This window comes from Molothrus aeneus, chromosome 5 (genome assembly GCF_037042795.1).
Source record: "Molothrus aeneus isolate 106 chromosome 5, BPBGC_Maene_1.0, whole genome shotgun sequence".
NCBI classification, from domain to species: domain Eukaryota; kingdom Metazoa; phylum Chordata; class Aves; order Passeriformes; family Icteridae; genus Molothrus; species Molothrus aeneus.
Genome location: NC_089650.1, coordinates 31,586,650 through 31,608,623, shown reverse-complemented (window position 1 = coordinate 31,608,623; position 21,974 = coordinate 31,586,650). Strand labels below are relative to the sequence as shown.

Below are 21,974 nucleotides of genomic sequence, written 5' to 3'. Positions count from 1 at the left end.
TTTGCTATCTTCCAGTTGAAAACTAGGTAAGCTGTTTGACTTGCTACTGAAGAAAGCTATTCTGTGTTATAATGCCATGCTCACAACTGGGATTTGAATTATTTACAGGTGGGATGGTACAAAGGACCTGGATTTTAGCCTTTTGCGTCCAGGAGGGAATTTATCTGACATAAAGGAGATAAACTAGTTTCAGCTCCAGTAATACTTAAAGCACTAGCTATTTTATAGCAGGAAGCAGTTTCTATGATAAAGGAATTAGCAAAATTCTGCTACAGCAGCTTCCCCAGTACAGGAGCCAATTTATCTGTCCAGAGGTTGATGTAATTATATGAGATTTCTGCTCCCCCTCTCAATGAGAGGCTGATACAGGAGAACACCTAATACAACTCTGATATGTGATAACATAAATGGGAAAAACAAATGCAAAGTCAAAACCATAGCTTCCCAGATAGCCTGTTTTGAATGTAGGCATGAAGATTTCAGGTGAAGATCTTAGGAATAGCTTTTTGTGAAGTGTGCAAGTCTGTACACATCAGACAGTCCTTTATATTACATAGGCGCCAATCAAAGTAATGTCCTATTGATGTGTTGAAACATAAATCCCATATGACAGATGGGGATCAATGGCAGAGAGGGATTAAGGATAGGATTCATCTCATTTAAGTTTAAATACCTTCAGAAGGTGATTCATTTGACCTACCTTAGGCATCTGTCTTGGTGTGAGATGGACTGCTGTCTGCAGGTGAGATGAACTGCTCTCTGGAACTATCTGTTCCATTCCAGTGACTCTAAGAACTCTTGGAGTACTGGATGAGACTTTGCCAGCCAATTTATAGATACCTGACAAGGGACACTGGAATTCTAAGTGATGTGTCCTTATGGGGAGCCTGTGGCAGTGCTGGGAATTGAGCCCAAGTTTTCTGGTTCCAAGTTAATGCAGCTAATCACAATATGTGTTTCTGCAGAATCTTACAGTGCAGAAGAAGCACTAAAAATAAACTTTGTATCTCAGAGTCTTAATAGCAGTGAAAAGTTTACTGTCAGCTCCACAGAAAGATGGGTATCTTATCAGTAAAATTGTAGATAAATGTCCTTTGTATTGGGAGTGACAGTATTTCATTTGCAGTTATGGGCAGTTTGAAGTCAGACTTGTCCAGTCAGTGCTGATGAAAGTAGGCTTCCCTGAAAGAAAATGCCTTATATTACTGTGAATCACAAGCGTTAAGAGATCTGATGTTTCCTGAAACCGGAATATGAAAGCTGAGATGGGGAGTGATAGTGGCTCAGCAGGCTTTGGATCTTGCCTGGAGCATGCAGGGAACCAATGAGGTCTGCACAAGTGGGGGCACCCTGGGCAAAGTGCAAGAATTCCTTCTCCTCTGGTCATCTTGTCAGTAAAGCTCCCAGTGGAGAGAAGAAAAGTAGCAGCTCAGGTGTTGCTTGTGTGTACTTTCCCTCTCTGAACCTGCAGTAATTTTTGCACCTGAATGAGCACAGTGCTTTTAGGGGTTAGCTTGGTTCTTCCTTGCTTGCCTCCCTGCACATACCCAACCCATCCTTTCCACCTTAACCTAATTCAAGGCTGTAGTTTTAGTGTAGTTTGTAAGTGAGATGAGATCATATTTTCTGAGCTGTAAGGCAAGATCTGTTTAAAAAGCTTTGTGTAGTTTATATATAGAAATCTTCTCAAATGATCCTGTCCCAGCTGTGAACCAGAACATCCTGGTAAAATGTGACCCTCTTTAATTCATGGCAGTGCATTTCTTTACATGGGAATATACTGTGATTTAAAGCTTCAGGATGTAAATATCAAGGGTTTTTTTTGTTTCAGTCGATTGCTGTGATAAAAAGAAGGGAATAAAATGTGCTATAATAAGCTAAAAGTAAAGCTTTTAGTAAAGTAAAGTCAGGAGTAAAATAGGATGTATGTTTTAAGCTTATGTAATTTCTGCCTCTAAAAATTGGAAATTGGCCACTGGTTTCATAGTACTGTGTACAGTAAAAATTGTATCTTCATGTTAGATCTAAAGTAAAGTTAAATCAGAATGGTCTATAGAAAGAAAAATCTGGTACTCTGAAAAATTATATTACAACAAAATGGTTGTCTTGTTCACACAGATCATGAGAATTTCTCATTCTGTTCCAGCCTCCTTTCAGCAGCTAAGCATGATGATTTTCTAGCTAAATGAACCTTTGTAAGCTAGACATAAACTATGTATAAATGCAGAACAGTATGTCTAAAACCTGTCATGCTGTCAGAGTACAACTGTTTTCTCTACAAATATGGAAATTGTCACTTATCTGCATTCTCTCCTTGCCCTATTTCTCCCCCATATGCTGATATTCACCCATGTGAAAGAGGCCAATTATAGTTTGGCCGTTGTATAAATAATGCAGAAATTGTCAGTGGCAGAGAAAAATTTATGTTAGAAGACTGAGGCATTGAATAAGGAAATTAAATAAAAGCATCTTTTAATGAGGGTAGTGATCTCTTTGTGTCAAAAAAGGTATTTAACCCCCCCCCCCCCCGCCCCCCCAACTTTTAGGAGTTATAATCCTTAATCTGAGGACTGTTTTTAATAATAAAATCCTGGTTCAATTTGCAGTCAGAATGTTTTGTTCTGCATTATTTTAGCTTTTGGCTTTTTTCCCCAGGCTCTCCTGGAAGCAGGCAATGGGTCTTTCCCCTTGGCAGGAGCTGGTGCTAAACAGCACCTGAACTGGAATGATACCCCAGGACCGTGTAGGGGCTCACAGGGAGAGGGTGTCTCTTCCCCCAGCTTTGCAGAAAATATTTGGAAAACACAGTGCAATCTGGGGTCAGGCTACCTTGAAAGTAAATTAATTAGGCTCATTAAAGGTGAAGTCACAAACTTCAGAGCAGCTGGGGTTGATTCTCAGTAGCTGCTGCTGGTGGAGCCAGAGCCTGTGCATGTGCTGGGGCACAGGCTGGTGCGGGGTTGCCGTGCACTTGGCCAGGCTAAATGCACATTGCCAGTGCGGCTGTCACTGGCCTGCGCTGCTGCACGCTGCTCAGGCCGCGATCCCAGGTGATGTACCGAGTTTGCTTCACTTCTTGTCTCCTTCCTCCAGCTGCTGTTACTCTTCAGTGTTATAGAGGCTGCTGTGGCCTTAAATTTAGTTGTATTTAAGCATCCACTCACAAGGTCTCTGTGATCTGACAGCAGCCTTCAGCAAAACTTGCTGGGCTGCAAGGCTGCTGGATCTGCAGTGCCTTGGGCTGAGGCATCAGCCCCAGAACCATGTGGGAGCCCTTGCTCTCCCTCATTTCCCATGGTGATGATTTTAATGTATCTAAAAAGGATAGTTACAGAAGGAGATAAAGAAATGCTCTCATCTTCTGTGAGTCTTAAAACAGGAGTAGTAAGGAGGTAAGCAAGTACCTCCTTTCTTTTTTCTTTTTTTTTTCATGTTGGTTTTTTGAGGAGCTTGCAGTTTTTTGATCAGGAAGCTGCAATTTTCCTCGTTAGCTTTCCTCTTTGATGATTGAGCTGTTTGTTTCCAGATGGCTCCTATGTATGCAGGGACAGGGACACATACTGCCCAATCTGTTCAGCTGCCGGCTGTGCATCAAACTGCCCAAGGTGCTGGACACGCTGACTCACTTGGAGCAGTTGGGCAGCCCCTCCTGTAGCAGTTACTCTGGTGCTTTAATTTCCAGATAGGAAGGGTTTGAAACAACTTCCTTGTGTGGAAAGGAGAGATTTCAAGGTTCAGAAACTGATAGGTAAAACTGCAGCCTCCTATCACCTTTCTAATGAAATTGAATTTATCAGTGTTTCTAAATGTGTCTGATGTACCAAAGCACTTTGAACTTTTTTCCAGGTGTTGGTTTTGGTAAGCTATTTCTCTTATCCATTCTGCTATAGCTGAGTTCTTAGTGTAATATCAGGTATGTTGGGTGAAGTATGTAAACAATTGTTTTTTTTCGCATTTGACAAAAGTATTCACCAGAGAACAAAGATGGTGTGTGAAAATTCAAAGTAAGCACCATGTGTTTACAGGTAGAATGTCAATCTTGCAGTGACCTTAAACACCACTTGCTTTTTTATTTTTGGAGCACCAAATACAATTCTTTGGTTGATTTTTTCTATGGCTGTTAGGATTTGAATTGACCAAACGGTTTCTGCACATTCCTCTTCCCTTACGTGTGCCCTTCTCTTCTGTGCTTTTTAAAACTGTGAGGGGAGAAGGATGGGAAATGTAATTAAAAACAGATACTGCAATAAGCTCTGCCTAGGAGGCAAACAACACTTGATGTACTGTAAAGGCTAAAGAGGTGACCTGTATATAATCAAAAAGTAACTGTCATTAATACAGTAGACAAGATGATTTGGTATCACCCTATTGAAACTATGTTTATGACTGATTTAATGAGTTAATCAACTGTTCTTCAGTTGTTAGAGTCTGGATTTCTGAATGTTTCTGTTGTATTTTCCCAGAAACCACAGTGGTGGTTGGGTAAGCCCTGAAGGTCCCATGGTAAGATGCTCATTCTGTGCAGTGCTACGTGCATGTGAATTACTGAGCATCTGGAAATCCCTCTGACATTGAAGTGATCTATACAAGTGAAAGTGTACTCCTAGCTAAAATAAAAACTTCTGAAATGGAAGCATGAGGTACCCCTAAAAAATGACTCCTGTATATAGATTTAATTTTTCCTGGAAGTTTTCTTGAAACCTTTCACCAGGTTATTTGCATAAGAGAAACATAGCATATCCGAGCTGAGAACCTCTTCAGACAACTCATTATTGAGATGTTGTCTGAGAATAGAATCATAGCATCATTTAGGTTCAAAAAGGTCCTTAAGATCATTGAGTCCAACCATTAAAGGTTGTGAAGGTGTACCAGGGAGATAAGGTGAATGTTATGAGATATTTCAAATAGCTTATGAAAAGTGCATCATTTTCTGGTAAGGTTTATTTGTATTGAGTTAGTTGTTTGTGTGTGGGGGATTGTTTAGTTTTTTGTGTATATGTGGTTTCTTTGGTTGTTTGGTTGGTTCCTCGCTCTCCTCCCAGCTCTTCCAAACATTTAAACAGTTACAGTTGCAGGGACTGCTTTAGTCAAAGCAATGCTATTGAACCCTAGGACTTCCTATTATGGTTAATCAGCAAACCTGAGGTCTTCTGAAACCTCAGTCAGGTTGTTATTGCAGCAAGATTTTGTCTTGAGACTTTTCTATGGTTTAAATTTTCCAATGTTTCTTTCCAAACTATCACTTAGAAATTGTTCTTACCTCTGCTGTATTACAGCAGTGTTTAAAAATATCTCTAAGTGTGTAAGTTCAGATGGCTATCACATCAGTGTCTGCAAAGGGAAGTATAAATCCCACATGGAAAACATGAGTGAATGATCTAAGCAATTCAGAGAAGGCTGGTTTTTTCAGACCCCTTAATGCTGAATGCTAATGAAATAAAGCTTTTAGAAAAAAAATTTCTAAGTAGCCTTATTTTTTGTTCAACAGCCAAAAACCAATCATTGCTCAAATAATTTTTGATGCTGAGTAAGTATTCATAAGTTCACTTTAGACATATCAGTCTTTGTCAAAATGAATAGTCATTTTTAATTCTGCATATTATAAAAAAGAATGTAACCCTGTGGATTGTTCTTGTCCATACTTGTGATGAACAGCATTGTACAAACTAGAGTTCATTAAAACTTCCAAATTCCAATTATGCAAGTAATAGGGTCTTAAGATTATCCTCATTGTGGAACAGAATGTCTTAATGCTTTCTGTTGACATCTTAACAAAAACCGGGTATACTAAAGTATAAGTAGTTCCTGTTTTATGAATGTCAAGATAGGGTGGTTTTTTCCTTTTTTTTCCTTTTAAAAAAAATATGTTGCCTTTATGACCTGATTTCATTGTAGCATTCATAGAAATGGACAATTGTTAGTGTTGAGTTGAGGGAAGGCTTCAAGTTGCAAGAGAATTTTGGGGTGATATAGAAACGTGACACAAGATATTTTTACATGGATAGTTTCCAGTACTGTTTTAGTTCTCAGTAGATGATATTTTTAGAAGAAAAAACGTCGGTTATGCTGACAATAGCAGTAGTCACACAATGTATAAGGAGTTCAAAGGTTGCTTTTTGCACCAAGAAGTAAAGCTGCCCAGGAGTTCCATTCCCTGGTAAAAGATAGTGACATATTATTCTGTTCAATTTTAGGTTGTGCTTCATTGCTTTTTAAATATATCTACTTGGGACATATGCCCAAACTCAGGATATGGTCAGTGTGCTACCACAATTATTTCATTGTTGAGGAGCGTTCTTTGCGAGAAAAGGACGTCTAGACAAATGCTACTGTGACAAACAGCTTGAAACTCACTACAGTAGATACTGAAAAAATTAATATAGTAAGAATGTTACAGTGTCAATATTACATATACTTAACAATTGTGCTGGTTTAAGCTGGCAGGTCTTGAAACACCACTCAGATGCCTTCTCACTTTCTTCCCCAGTAGAATGGGGAAAGAACTGGAGGGAAGGGCACAGGAAGTAAAATTCAGGGGTTGAGATGAAGGCATTTTGGTAGTACCAAAATAAAAGGTAAACCACTAATAATGATATAATATTTGAATATGCAAAGCAAATGATGCACAATGCAATTGCCATATGTGGTACCTAGTGACTGATGCCCATTCCAAGTGTCCAAGCCATGGGGCCAGCTTTCCTCTCAGTTTATATACTGAGCTTGCCATCACATGGTATGGAATATCTCAGTGGTCAGCTGGGGTCATCTGTTCTCTGTCTTTTCCCAGCTTCTAGTGGCCCCCAGCCTCCTTGCTTTGGGGTGGTGTGAGAAGCAGAAAAGGTCCTTAACTTCGTCCTGCTCAGACACGGCTGAAACATTAATCAATGTCTTCACAACATTATTTTCTGAAATTCAAAACACAGCACTATACCAGCTACTATAAAGAAAATCATGGCCAAAGCAAGGACATAATCTTATGTCCATTTTAAGCACATATGAGAGCCAATGCTTGAGATACCTCTCCTAGTTTTTGGGATGAAGGGCAAAATTATTACTGTTTAAGCAGGTCAGGATTTGTAAATGACCAGTTCCACCAGCAGTGCCCAGCTTGAAGCACATTTGGAAGTGTCTTGTTTTCAGCAGGTGCTGGGCACGCATGCTGCTAAAATCAGACTTAATTCATGCTTGGCCCAAAGGCAAATTTTATTCATCTGTGAGAGAAACTATGAGATAGAGGCACTTTGGCCACATGGCTGATATGGCTGTGGAGAACACTGCCTGATTGAAAGCCTGATCCTGTGTTGTAGGCCTGTCTTCCCAGTCCGGGATCTTCTGGGTACTGGTCAGATGCCTTCCACATAAGATCTTTGAGAGGAGCATAGCTGTACTGTGTAATGTGATTACTAGGTAAGCCACACTTTTCTAGACCAGTCCAGTAGCTTTTAGCATTTTTTGAGAGTAGTGGGTTTCTGCTTATTCCCTATCACAGAACACTGTTGAATAAAGGTGAATAACATGTTCATAATACGTGCTTTGCACTCAGGCTGCCTATGTCTTCTGACCTTGCAAATTTGTCTTCTTTCATACTTGCGGTTTATTTTTTACTCCAGTTAGTATTTAGTACAGAGTCTCATGTATAATACTTTGGTTCTGCAAACCTGAATGAATTTTCATGTTTCCTCAGGAACAAATGAAACACTAAGTGCATGGTGGCATAGGATGTTACTAAGAGATTTCTGTTGAGTACCTTTCAGTGCCCTGCTGTTTATATGATCACTTAATGGGATCCAGAGAGACCAGTCATTAAGCATTTTTTTCTTAAGGTCTTGGAGGCAAGATACCTGCTGGCACATCCAAGCAGATTTCTGAAAACTGTACAAAATCTCAGCAGAAGTCTCTTGCTGATGCTTTACTTCTTAATCTAACTGCATTTATGGTACTGTGTGTCCCACATATATAAGTAATGATGTTGCTTCTTCAGCTAAGTTGAATGTGCACACACAACTGTGGAGGTTTGTGTGCAGTATGCATTGGTGCTGTGCAGCTTGCACACCTCTGCCAATTAGGATGTTTCTAGCCTGGCATGGTTGTGTTTTTCCTGGCCTTGGGCATGTCTTTGCTATTCTTAGGAGCTTGGACATTGCCTCATATTCTGTCATAGTGTGTTTGTGGGATAAAGTTTGGGGATGCTAAATGTCATTTAGCTAGGATACTTTGGCAGTGACCTTGAGGTATTGTCTTGGGCAGCTACACTGAGCATTTGAGCATTATGCATGCAAACAGCCTCTCCAGTTCTTCAGAGTGAAGGTTTGATTATAAACTTTCTGTGGAATGACAGTCTTGAGGGTGAGTATGAAAATATATGAATGCAAATATGTGTGCAAATCCTGGGTGTTTTATATCCTTAGGGATAGTGTGAACGTGCAGCTGTTTTCTTCGAGCTACCTATATTAGCTGTCCATCAGTTAAATTAGAATAAAAAAGGCTGGAATGGAGAATAAAAAAGCTTTAGAGGTGCTAGATTAATTATTTTGTGCAGACAAGATGTTCTTTTAATAAAATACAATAAAATGACATGTAAGGAAGTAACCACATGCCTACAAACTGATGATTGTAATGCCAGTGTCTAGCAGCAATAAAACAAATAAGCCTATAAAGAGTTACCCCATCACCTGAATTGTTTTTCCAAACACAGATTTCCAAGCATTTCACATCAGCATGTGCTGAAGTCTTTTTTTTGACAACTCTGTGGGTGGAACTTTGGGTATGGAGGGTTAGATTTCAAAGACAAGAATGCTGGAAAATTCTGGGCAATAACTGTATAACAAACTCATTCTCTATCTGTTCCTGGAAAAGAGATAGGTTCTTAGGCTTTTGTTCCTAGTGGCAGCAAGCACATTTCATAAAACAACTCCAAAGATTTAAGTGACAACTTCCATTAATAGTGAAAACTTTAAATTAATAATTCATAATAGCTGAAGAAAACAAAACTCCAATCAAACAGCCAACATTTTCTGAGATTTTTTTTACCTCCCCCTGATAGTACTCTGGTCCATAAGTACATAGCAATGGCTACTAAAGGACATTGGTTTTCAGCAATCAAATAGTAAAATATTTGGACAGTTAATGGCTGAAGGGTTTTTGTTTGTTTAACCTTGTGCTCAGGTTACTTAGTCTAGTCTAGTATCCTCAAAGAATCTTCAACACTGTGATTCTGGAAAATCATATTTATTTTGCCATTATGCAAGATAATTTTTAATACTTTATTTTGCACAAGAACCCTAATGCCATGTACAAGTTGGGCACCTCAGATTTTCCAAAAGCTGGAATGGTAGCTCTTCAATGTTGCAAGATGCTGTAAAGGTATTTTTTGCATGGTGCTACCACCTAGCTCCTGTGTTTAGGCAGCCTGCAAGCATTCTCAAGGACTTGGGTTTCAGCAGCTCCAAGCCCTCTTCTGAAAATAAGTGTGCATATATCATTCCCATAAAGATACCTCTGTCTGCTTCCTTTCCCTTAAAAAGGGCAAATATATTGGTAAATATTCCTCATATAGTGATTGGTTCCTTCAAATCCATCCTCTCTCTGAAGGGGTTCAGAATGAAGTTAATTGGCTATTCAGTCTTGTTCTTAGGATTGTTCCTTTATTTTTTTCTGGTTTTAAGATCCTGAATAAAATACATAAATGGTCACTGTTTCTTTGGTTATTAATTAAAATGGAAAAAAGGTTTTTGCTTCCTCATCTGACCATGTTTATGGAGTAAATATATTGCCTACGGTTGACAACTGCAGATGCTCAAAACCTACCCCTGGTATACCCTCAGGAGATAGGTAAATGAATCTTAATGTGTGTGTTCCAAAAGTGTGTCTTGAAGCAGTTTTAATGAGGAAATCAAAAGTTCTTAGTGTAGAAGACTGAGCAAGCAAAACAAACAACAAAAAAAATCTGTTTTGCGTGTTTTTTCCTGTAAAGAATAAACCTCACTAGAAGCATCTCTAAGACTTGGCAGTTTCAGCATGTAGATCAAAGGAGAGAGCTGTCAGAATTATTGAAGAATGCCAAAGTAAATTGAAGTGGGATTTAAGATGAACTTTTGGAATTGCAGTGTGAATGAGAAATGGTTGGGTTAAATCTATTTCCTGTTTCCCTTCAGAAGAAAAAAGGCATTATAGGTCTATATTTATTTTAATAAAGCTTGGACGCTTTAGACAATGTAAGTCTATCAAATAGTATAAAAAATGGTAAAACTGTGGAATATCATAACTTAGCAGTCAGTTTTGGTGAAATGTTGTTTCTTGTTGTGTTGCTCATAATTTGAGATGTTTGGTATCTGGCTTTGCTGTCTAGTTTTTATGAGCTACTCAAATGCTACAGATTTAATGAGTCTCTCTAGGCCATGCATTAAAAAGAAGTCTTTCTAATGTGTCCACAAACTTGCATGACATGAAAGAAGTAAAAAAAGTGTTCAGAACACTCATAATAATGCAAGTTCACAAGTTTCTAAAAGCAGAATATAGCACTGTTGTATCACTGAGTTTCTGAAAAGTTCCGTTTAACATGATTTCAACTTCCCACCTCAGTTTCTTACTCTTAAGAACTTGTTCTGAGCAGTTTCTTTCCAAGAAAACTTTGCAAAAACAGGTCAATATAGGGAATAGAGTTAGTGTAAAGATTTTAGGAATTTAGAAATTAATGTCAGTGGTATGTATTTAATCAAATTAATAGCATTTTCATCTGGTTTTGTGAACTGCTTAAGTGGGACATACAAGTCAGTCTCTCTAAGAACTAGTTGAGAAGATTTGAAGTAATGCATATAAAATAATGATCCTTCTATAACAACGTCTAGCAAGTCAAATGTAGTTTCCCACCTTGTATTTTGTGTGTTGCTTCATGGTAACAAAACAATGTTATTCAAATGCTATAGTAGAAAGGAAAACTGGAAATGGTTGTTGCAGACAAATCTGAAACACTTCAAGAGGGAGGGATAAAGTTGTTAAGTAAGTATGCTGTTAGTTTATGGCATTGCTTAGCAGGATGTTGTAGTTTTTTGAGCTGAGTGAAAAGCAGTATTACACATAAACAGATAAAGGACCCCTGAGCCTGAGGAGCAGAAGTTCAGAGTGTAGATGTTCTGGAGTGGCACCTGAACCAGCCCTGGTGCTTCTCACAGCTATGGGAAAGTGCAGGCCTGGAGAACAGGATACAATGGCTGTGTCATGGTGAGTGAGGAGGTCTGCACATGATGTGGCAACGAGGAGCACATCTTTGCCTGAGGGTACCACTCAGCAGGGGTGTAAAAGCTGTAATGCTGCAAGACTTATTATGCAGAAATGTAGGCGGAGTGAAGAAGTTAGTACTGAAACAAGGGGTTTTTTCAGCATTAGTACCTATATAGATTTAAAAAAATCCTGATATAGCCTTAAATTTTGGGTTTTGTGGTCTGACATATTTATAAGGTGATTTGGAATTTGACATCTTCTGGTTTTGTCTTTGGGAAGAACAACTTCAACTGACTTATCCAAACAGCATTTGTAGTCTCTCTGGGACTTAGATGGATAGTTTAAACAATTTTAAAATATGTATTCTTGTATAACAAATGTAGAAATATACCTACATTCATTACATTGGTTTTTTAATTATAACTATTCACCTATTGGTCATTATTGATGTATTCCTCCTTGCTTCTAGAAGTTGGTGTGTAGGACCACATGTTGAGCATCATGGAGAAAGTCCAACTGATTTTTCATTAATTCCTTAGCTACTTTAAGGATTTTTATCATAGTATTCAAGAAACATAAATTAGACCTCAAATATGAAACTGGCAGAAAATTTTATTTTACAGATTAATTTTAATATTTGTGTGGTTTTTTTATTTGAGAACCAGAAACTCAATTACATGGTGAAAAGTCATGTACACAGTCATGATTCATGGAGTTTTAAGTCCTTTGGGGGAAAAAGACCCCAACTAAATATTACAATTGCTGTGCTGTAGTTTGAATGTGAAACATACATAGAATAGTTTCATTTATAAGTGCAGGAATAGAGTTATAACTGATGCTTTTGCTAACCCAAAATATAAGTGCAAGGAAGAAAACCAAATTGATTTTTCAGACTAGCCAGCTGCTCTTTCTGCCCATTGCTCCAGTGGCATACAACTCGGGGCTATATGACTGAAATACGTCACAAGAGGGTTTCAGCTGCAGCAAGTTCAATTAATAGGTGTCACTGGGTTGGTGTTTGCTCCCACAACTGCATATAAATCTGTTTGTGATTCTAATGCTCAGTAATGTCTTCATGGTTTTGTGACTGCCACCTACATTCTGGCAAACTGCAAAAAGTGTTGCATCTGGGCACATAAAAGAGAGTACTACCTGATTTGTTTTTCTTGATGTGATAGGGTCTAATTGAATAGCAACTCCTAGCAATTTTATACTGACTTATACAGTGATTGCTTTTTTAAGTGAAAGTGCTATCCAGTTGTTCTGGTAGGTTTGTGTATAAAACTGAGATTGGGCTCTAGATACTTGGGATTTTGAATTTGGAAATCTTTGCTGTGAATTCTTGGTGAGTGAAAGTTGAAGTAGTTATTTTAGTAGGAAAGTTATTTTAATATGAATAAGCTCATTAATTAGTATACTATTAGTAATAATTTGGAAGTATTTCTAAAAAATGTGTCCAGCAAGACTGATTTTGCTTACTTTGCTCCATGAACTCAATGGCAAAGCAGCAAACCATGTCCAGAGTGTGGAAGCTATTAAAATAGGTAACACACACCAAAATAGGTTATAGCCACTCTTAGTTTTCATATATTGATTGTCTCAGGATCTGATGGCACCTTGGCACAGCAGCGAGCCCTGGGTATGGGAGCTGCACATCCCATTTCTCCTCCCTGCAGCTGCCCAAACAGTGTGTAGAGGGAGCCTGTCCATGTTCTTCAGGTGATGGTACCAACCCGGAGGCAGATGCCATTAATGGAGATGAGAAGTTGTAGGGAAGAGGTGAAATGCCTGGTCAAAGGTGTTACAGCTTGGAGAGAGTGAATGTGAGTCAGGGAAATAGGAAGGAAGAGTGATCTGGGGGCAGGTGATGGAAAGGAAGGGATTGAGGCCCTCCTCTGCTTCATTTACTACAGACTTTCCTATTCCTGCAGTAAATGAAGCTGGAATTCTACTGGCAGTCTTCTTCACTACATAACTTAAATTAATCCCCAGAGCATTCTGTGCACTAAATGATGCAGGATCCTGTGGAGAAAAATAGTGGAGCTTTAAAGACTGTATTGCACTAGGGGGTCAGGTTAGCTTTGTGCTTTCTTACTTCTGGCTTCTCTTAACTTCAGAGTGCTTATCTTAGCAACCATAGCATTATTTTAATCTAAGTTTGAGGGTGGGGGGGAAGAAGGATTAGGGTCCAAGAGGATTGTGATAGATATCAACAAATTACATGCACAATTGTAGAGCATGCAGGAAATATTCAACTGGATGTATTCCCATGGAGGTACAACTTTTCCTGACCTCATTGTGTCATTGATTTGAGTTAACAGTTTTCCTACTGCTTAATAATTTTTATTTTCAAAATACTATGAAAAGATGTATAGACAGAAATCTAGGAAGGGGTTTTCTTAAAGGAGGACTCATAGAAGGTAGATACCTACAAAATAGCTGATAGAGTTGCCAGGAAAATTATTTACAAATCCTAGCACATCTCTTCAATAGTCTTATCTTTCTTATGTAAACAGTCGTTGCTTCCATGTGTGCTGACCCACCTAGCAGACTCAAAGCGAGGGCTCTTTGTGAATTATTTAATAGTTGGATTACAAATATTAATCATAATGAGGACTGAAGCATTTTCTTAGAACACTTTTTGAATCTATAGCTTTGTTTGCAAGTCTCTTAATGCAGTCTGGGACTGTAACTAATAGATGTGCGTGAAGAAAAACATTTCACTCTGCAGCCTTTTCCACCCACATCTTCAGGGTTGCCAGAAATCCTATCTGTCAGCTGAAATGATGTTAAAGTTCTGCACAGCTCTAATCCAAATTTGACAGAGAATAGGATTAGCAGAAGCTGTTCAAATGTGATAAAATAAATGAATAAAAATGAGTTGAAGAGGAAAGCATGATATTAGTGGAACATGACCCAATTATATATGTAAAAAATACACTCAACAAAATAGGTCAGAAGTATTGACTAGACACATTTACATACTGTTTTGGATGTGGAGTCTCTGTGTAGCCATAATAGTATTATATAAGAATTTGATATCTATGTATATTTATCTATTATTAACTCCCAAAAATGTTTGTAATTGAACTGAGACACTGGAATCTGACTATTTTCTAGAACATGAAACTACATAAGCCAGGATTTCAGGCTCCTGCATCGATGCAGACTTCATATTGCTTCTTTTTTATCTTTTACAACTCTTGACAATAAAAAATGAATAGGTAATTTATATAAATTGAGAAAATGAATTTATTAATAGTAAACTACCTAAAGTGCAACCAAAAGAAGAATAAAGTTAATTATTTCAATAATAAATTTCCCCAGAAGCAAGCTTCAAGAGTAATTCCAGATTAATAACACAAAGTAGGCAGAGCTTCCTAAACAATAATGTAACTCTTTACTCTCAGATTTTATTGTGCATAATTTTTGTATTGAGAAAATGTTAATTTAGGTTGCTAAATTAAAGAGGCAATATGCACATCTTAAAATTTGAAGCTGTTATCCAGTTCTGGAAATATTAGGAAATACTACAGTTGACTCTTCTCTTTCTCTAATGATAATAAAAGAAATACTGGTCTAAAAAGAAATGATGTTCAGATCAAATGTAGCTGTTTATTTTTGGTTCCCTTATTTGGGAACCTTATTATTTGTATATTTGGTTCTGTTATCATATGAGTGACTCACCTCTATATGTTGAGTAGAAAAGTCTAATTTTTGTAAAATTAAAATGTCTTAATATATTTTTAGGTAACCAGAACTACTACCATTAATTGAAGAACATAGTAAATTAGAAATTTATAGGGCTTTTTTTTGGATTTGTTTCAAAATCTGTTCTTACTTTCTTTGTCCTATAAATACAAGTAGTCTGAAGATCGGTGTCTTTAAAATAGCCATCGAACTTAAAGTCAGAATTAGTTGAACACGCAAGTGACCTTTTAGTGTATAGTGAAGCTAGTTGAAAATGATCTTTAAATCCTGCTTTATCTTTCTTTAGCTTAAGAAAGCTCACAATTAGAGGCTGGGTTAACTCTTCCCTCAAGAAGGGTGAGTGCAGACAAGACAGCAGAGAGGGTGAGAACAGCAGTAAGAAGGAAATTTATTCTGTCAGTCTGCTGAAAACTGAGCAACTGAGCATGAATTGCTGTTTTGTAGATAATTCTTAGTTTATTGTACAGAGGTTTAAAATATTAGTACTAGATAATTCTTGTTTTCTAAACAAATCAAAAAGAACTTGCAATACAGAAGAAGAAATGCTCTCTAGTTTTATGGGTGACTATTCAGAATAACTAGCTATACCTGAAAAATCAGACTTATACGTTAAAATAGGTTTTTATAGCTTAATTCTGAATTGGTGTAGTTGAAAGTACTTTACCCAATAGTACAACTCTATAGGAATTCATTTTCCTATCCACTGGAAATCCAGAGGCTGATAATGAGGGGTCTTTTTCTCGTGTGAATTTAGTCAGCTGTAGAGAATTCTAGCAGGTAGGTGCCATATGGTTTGACTGTTATTAGACATCACACCAAATATATGAAATGGACATTTTGAATTTACTTCCCCCAGCTATGCCAGGATTGGTATGTATTTGTCCAGTGGCAGAATTTGTCTCCCAAAAGGTAATGAGCTGTGTACTATACTGTGTTTTTTTCTATGAATGTATCTAGCAGGACGTGTCCTCCACCAAAGCAGAGGGAGTACCAACCTACAATATCTCAGTTTATGCTGCTGTCGACCTGTCCCTCCTCCCTTTTTCCCATGACATAGTGGTTCTGCCCCCACTTATGCCATTTCTTGCTCTTGTAGGAGCAGATGGTAAGTCAGTTCAAGGAACTGAGCCAACAGAAAGTGGATCTAGGAGAAGAACAATAGTAATTATTTTAGCTGGCTGATGGAGGTGCTCAAAACCTACTAATTTAAGCATGAGTGCCAGTGCAAAAGAAGAAGCATGATGGTCTGGACAAGGCATGGAGAGGGGAAAGAGGCTGGGAGCCTCATTTAGATGCTAGCTTTCTTAGTTAGTTAAGTACTAACTTTCTGGACGAGTTGAGGGGCTAAAAGCAGTCAGGATTGATTTTCTGTGCTAGGTGGTTGGGGAGGGAAGGGAGAAAATTGTTTCTTCTTGTTGCCAGTCTACATTTAACTGTTTCTGCTAGAACAGAGTGTGCTTATTCTTTCCTTGCTAAATCCTGCCTGTCAAATGGGTTGATTTGGTACTTGTCTTGAAGGAAGTACTTTGCATTACATTTGTGATATCATGCTTTCCCAGTTTGGCATTCCCAAATATCTTCCCCTGCATTACTGCATCTGTAAAGAATCTTGACTGTTTTTTTGGTGGTGGTGTTTTTTTTGTTCTTTTGGGCTTTTTTTTTTTTGGGGGGGGGGGCTTGTTTAGCCATTCTTCCCAGTGCAGTACATAATAAATTATTACATCAGTACATTCATATGTAGAAGTACAGATAATCTAATATTCCCTTCTGTTGTGTATCCTGAGCATTACTGGTCCAGGTGTTAATGTAGGGTACAAGGGAACTGAGCCCTTGATGGTGCAAAATGCTAATTTGTAAGGAAGCTCCAGGTGTTATGCCTTCATAGAGTTCCATTTAAACCAAACTGCATAATCAATAGCGGGGAGGAAAAGAGGAAGATCTTGCCTGTGCACTCTCAAATGTAACTTCATAATGTTTCTGATTTCAGGTGACTAATAATGAGTGTGCTCACAGAGCATAAAGGGCCAAAATCACTTCTGTCTGCTGGTCACTCATTTGCTTCAGTGGGAGTTAGGTGGGAACTGGGACTCTTGGCTTTGGTCCAATGCAGAACAGAAGAAATGGGATGGATAAATAGCTTTTTATCAAAAAAAAATACAGTTTCCAGTCTTTGTTCTCAGAGAAAAAGCCTTGTATAGGACATGCATTTATTTTTACCTTGTTATTGAAATATTAAATGTTTGTTCTGCTAGGCACACTGACAGCATTTAGTGACCTTCTTAGCAGAAGCTAAGCTGTCTGTGTTTTAGTTGGACTTGAAATACAGCTCATGAATGATTGTTAGTGGACAGGCTTAAAATCAATGGAAGTTGGGTTTCTGGAGGACTTTTGCATCAGAGCCTTAAAGTTTAGCAGTTAACACTTCCTAATCATTGCATTTATGTTGCATGTGCCCCTTACCAGTGGGATCAGGACCTTCTTTGTACTTGGCCCTCTGTGTTTAGATCTCTGTTTTATTAGTCAGGATGTTGGAAAAGGTGCAATTCCAAATTGTGTTAGTGGTTGACCCCATCTTTTTGGGAACTTGCCATGACAAGTCCCAAAAGACTTGTAATGCTTCTCAGTTACCTTGAGAAGGTAACTGAGAAGCAGAAGGCATAGAAGAGGGACCTGAGTAAGGTTACAGGGGAATGAGTAATTCTAAATTACTCAGTAAGATTGTTTGTTTTTTTTTCCCTTTGGACAGGGGAAGTACAGAAATTTTGTTTCTAGTGATGACACTAGAAGTCATTTTTGAAACTACTGAACTGGATCAACATACCTGCTTTTTACACTTGGGAAAATTGTAATTTATAGATCTCATCATGGATATCCCAAAATAATTGGGCATTCTTTATAATGATGGGTTGCACTTAGAGTTTTATTTGTAATTTTTATATGACATCTGAGAACATGATAAACACTGTAGTCTTCACACCCCAGCTTCAATGTGTGACCTCTTCTCTCCATCCAGGTCATGAGATGTCAACTCCTGTGAGAGTCAGATCCATTGGTAAATGTGGTTTTGTATTTGAGTGAGACACTCAAGATCTATTGCTGCTTATTTAATTCTTCTTAAACTGGGATTTTGAAAGTTATCTACTGAATTCCTTGCAGGGCTGCAAACAGACTTCTTGCTTAAAAAAATTTCCACTTATCTGAGTGTTGAAAGGATTTAACAAATACAGTGTCATAAACCTTGCAAATACTGATCAGGGCAAGCAAGTGCTATTATCCATGATTTAACAGATGGCTAATCTTAGAATATGTGCTTGTTTCATCTTTACTAGCACTACAGACAGATTTGGTAGTGTTGAGTAACTCCTGCCTGCTGAAACTGGGGATGGGGCTCCCATCTTCAGCAGCTATTCATCTGAAGCCAAAGTTTAACTGTTGAACTTCTCCCTTCACTATCATTCATACTAAAATTTACAGTGAGGGGCTTCACTATTCCACAGTCTTCTAAAAAAATCTTGAATTACTGAATAAAGACTATTAAAGTTTTTCTGCAGTGATTTATTTATGATTATGATTATTATTTTTAGGTGTTCTTGAAACTTTTAAAACCTCACAGATCCAAAGAAGATCCTCTGACTTAAAAAAAAAGTCTCCCAGTAATTTATTAAACTAAACTGCTATTTTCATTCAGGCAAACCCCTTGTGTTCTCTAAGATAAACTTTGATAATGTTGCCTATCAAAAGCTGTGACAGACCTACTGGATGCCTGGCATTGAAAGAATTATGTTAAATGAAATCTAAATCATGTTTCTAAATCATGTAACAGGAAAATAGGAATAGGAGCACCTTTTGAGGAAGAGCCATTTGAGGTATTCCCCAGTCTTGCTTATTTTTTTACATAGGTTGTTTTCCTGTTCTATTAAAGATGTAGGTACAGCTTGATGTTTAGAGTTGGAAAGAGGGGAGAACAGGAATGTGCCTTTAGCATGTGTGGAGTGGTGGTATTTTTTTGGGGTTTGTTTTTCTTTTGTGTGTTCAGCCCCCACTAGTAAGCATTTTGATGCTGAATGTTTCTTCCCCATCATGGAGGAAATATAAAAACCTGGAGGGGTAAAAAGAAGGTAATTGTCTTTGTAAAGCTGAAAAGCTACTGTGTGATGTCATGTAGGCCAAGGCATGGGAGAGAATTGAAAAGTGATTGTGACTTTGCTTAGTCTGTATAGCTTGTGGTGTTTTGCTGCTCTTACAGTGCCTTTTATCTCGTAGATCGTTTGACTGAATGCCTGTGTTGAGTGTGATTCCTAATAGAAAGCACCGAGTGTTTATCTTGCACTGTTTGGACAGTGAACCTCAGAAAACTGGTGAGAACTGGTGGCAGTGATCAATTTATGACTAGGATCCTTCTTTATTTCATATTTTGGTAAACAGAAAGTGTTGACATTATTGAAGATCTCCCCCTTTAGACATGGGAGGGAACATGAGCTGCAAATCAAGCTGAAGCTGGTTGTGCTTATGCAAGAGCACAGTTTTTTACCCAGTGATGAAATGGTGGTGACTTGTGGGCTGGACAGACACCTCCTCATCATACCAAGTGCCCTGGCAGTGAGTGCCTCCACAGGAGGCCAATTCGTCTTCGCCTTGAGAGGGAAACATGCACAGGCAGCAGAAGACTTGGTGTCCAAGTACTGCTTGGATGCTATTCCAGGAACTTATACCTTGTGTACTTAGTGATTGTTAAAAAAAAATCATTTCACTAATGTTTTAAAATTTATGATACATTTTTAAGAATACTTTAGTATGCAGAAATTATTAAAGTTAAAACCTCCTTCCCTGTCCATAGCCTGTTTATTCATGTTTGCAGCAGTACCAGGCTTAGAGAGTACACTTTAACATTTGGAAGTATGCATGGAATTTTCAAACAGCCTTATTGTTTTATATCCTCTAATTCCTTTTTTTTACTTTTCATTATGTCATTTCTATCTTGTTCATTGGTAAAATGGGTTTGTTACAGCATCATTAAGAAAGATATTATTAATGCTGCTTGTTTAAACATTTTGTTCTACTGCCACTTGGCCAAAACAGATTGTAGGAAGAAATACTGATTAGAAATGTCTAATCACTATCCCTACTTCTGCCTTCTGTCATAGGGAAGATGGAGATCAAGCAAAAACAGAGTGATGTCTTTACTGCCTTTGGAGCCCTAGGAGGTTTGGTTACAAGGTTCCACTGAAGAAATGGGTGGTGTTATACCTGGTATCAGTTATCAGCACTTACTACATGTTAAACTTGACTGAAAGCTAATTTATGCACAGTGATAGTTGGGCTCAGAGAGTGGATTTTAGCTCAAAGAGTGATGGTTAAAATTTTAATAGACCAGTGGTTCTGCTCATTTGGCCTGCTGGTGGCATTTACTCATGGTGACTATAACATCTGGTGCTAAGTATTGTTTAAGCGTGTGTGTGTATTTGATTTGAATTACAAAGAATCAGCACTGTAGCTTCTGAGGTCTGTAGCTCCACTGGAAACTTTTGGGGCTTTTTATAAATGCAAAATTGCTCACCTTTGGATCAGATTGAAGTGGGGTCTGTGCTATTCAAGGCTAAAAGAGCAGCAGCTTTCCTCAAAAACCAGCTTCTCTGAATGAAGAAGATCACAGAGAATTTCATAGTCATTTCCATACAAAGAGGGAATGCCTGAACAGCCCCAGAGTGTGTACCAAAAACTGTGCAACCAGTGCTGTAACTGAAGGAAAGTGGTAGAATGACCCTACTTCAGACAGCAGTTACCAGGCTCAGTGTGGCTGCTGATGTCTCCAGCAGTGCTACCCCCTCAGGGTGAAAATCCTTGGAATGGGATGGCTGCTGTTTCAAATATAACATGGTTTGCAGATAGGTTACCAATACTGTGTATGCTTGTAAGACTGCAGTTTCATTCTCTCAGGTTTTCAGTACAGCCTTGAAGAATGGTTATGGTCTGTTGGTTAATAAATCCTCAGACAGAGCTAGTATTTAACTCCTTCTTGAAGTCATATGAGTCAGAGCAATTCTGGGCTATGCTTGGAGTCCCTTGAATATTCTCTCTGTGAAAGGAAAGAGTGAGACAGTCTCCTCTCAGATGATCTCTGAGATTGTAATGTGAATGGTAAGGAGGGTTGCTAAAGTTTCACCTGGTGAAACTATGATTTGTTTAATGAAAATTCTTGATCAAGAAGGTCATGTTGGTGATCACTCAAACTTTCATTTTAAAAAAGCAAATTATAAATAAAAACCTTTGCAATTACTTTGTTTTAAAATCAAAACTGATGTATTTGAGGTAAATGAATGTTTTTGTGGCAGCATAAATTAGCTTTTACTCTTAAGCTTGAGTTGTCTTACAGTGTCAGTTAAAATAATTTTGTAAGTTACAGTTTAAGTATTATATCAACATTTAAAAAGCACAAGAATTAGTTTTGGTGCAAAACTTTTATGCTGCTACTGACATGTTTTAGGATCCATCTTATTTTATGATTTTAACTTTCTATTTGAAATCTTGCATTTTTAAGAAAGTTACTGATGAAAATAATCTTCTGACAATATTGGTTCATCTGGCTTTTATTTCTAGGTGAGTGTTTGAAAATTGCAATCAACTTGTTTAAATAGAATAAAGCCCCACAAAACCAAAGACTAAACAAACAAAAAAAGTAAACAAGAAAAAAAAAACCACAAAAAAAAAACAACCTCAAGAAAAACCAACCCAAAGAAAACACTTCAAAAACAGAGATCAGCAGGATATTAATATCTGGATGGTAAGCAATCAACTTGAAGTAACAAATGCACCAGAGAGCTCCTTTATGGCAGGGAAGACAATCCTGCAACAAAACACTTGATATGCGCACCCCACAATGCTACCCAAAATGTGTTATAAGATCTAAACATCTTTTCTACTCTTTCTGCCCCAGACTAATTTTAATTTGGAAAGCATAATAAAGTAGCAGAATAATTAAAACTTACAGTACAAAAGATGAAGCAATGCAGAATTCTAGATTAGTTCCAGTTGTTCCAATTTCA

At 37.9% G+C, this 21,974-nt stretch overlaps 1 protein-coding gene across 3 annotated transcripts in view; it reads left to right on the top strand.

The window, feature by feature from the left end:
* The window catches only part of SYT1 (synaptotagmin 1), a 335,539-nt gene that overhangs the window by 9,780 nt on the left and 303,785 nt on the right, over window positions 1–21,974 (top strand). The gene's annotated exons all lie outside the window — the stretch shown is intronic.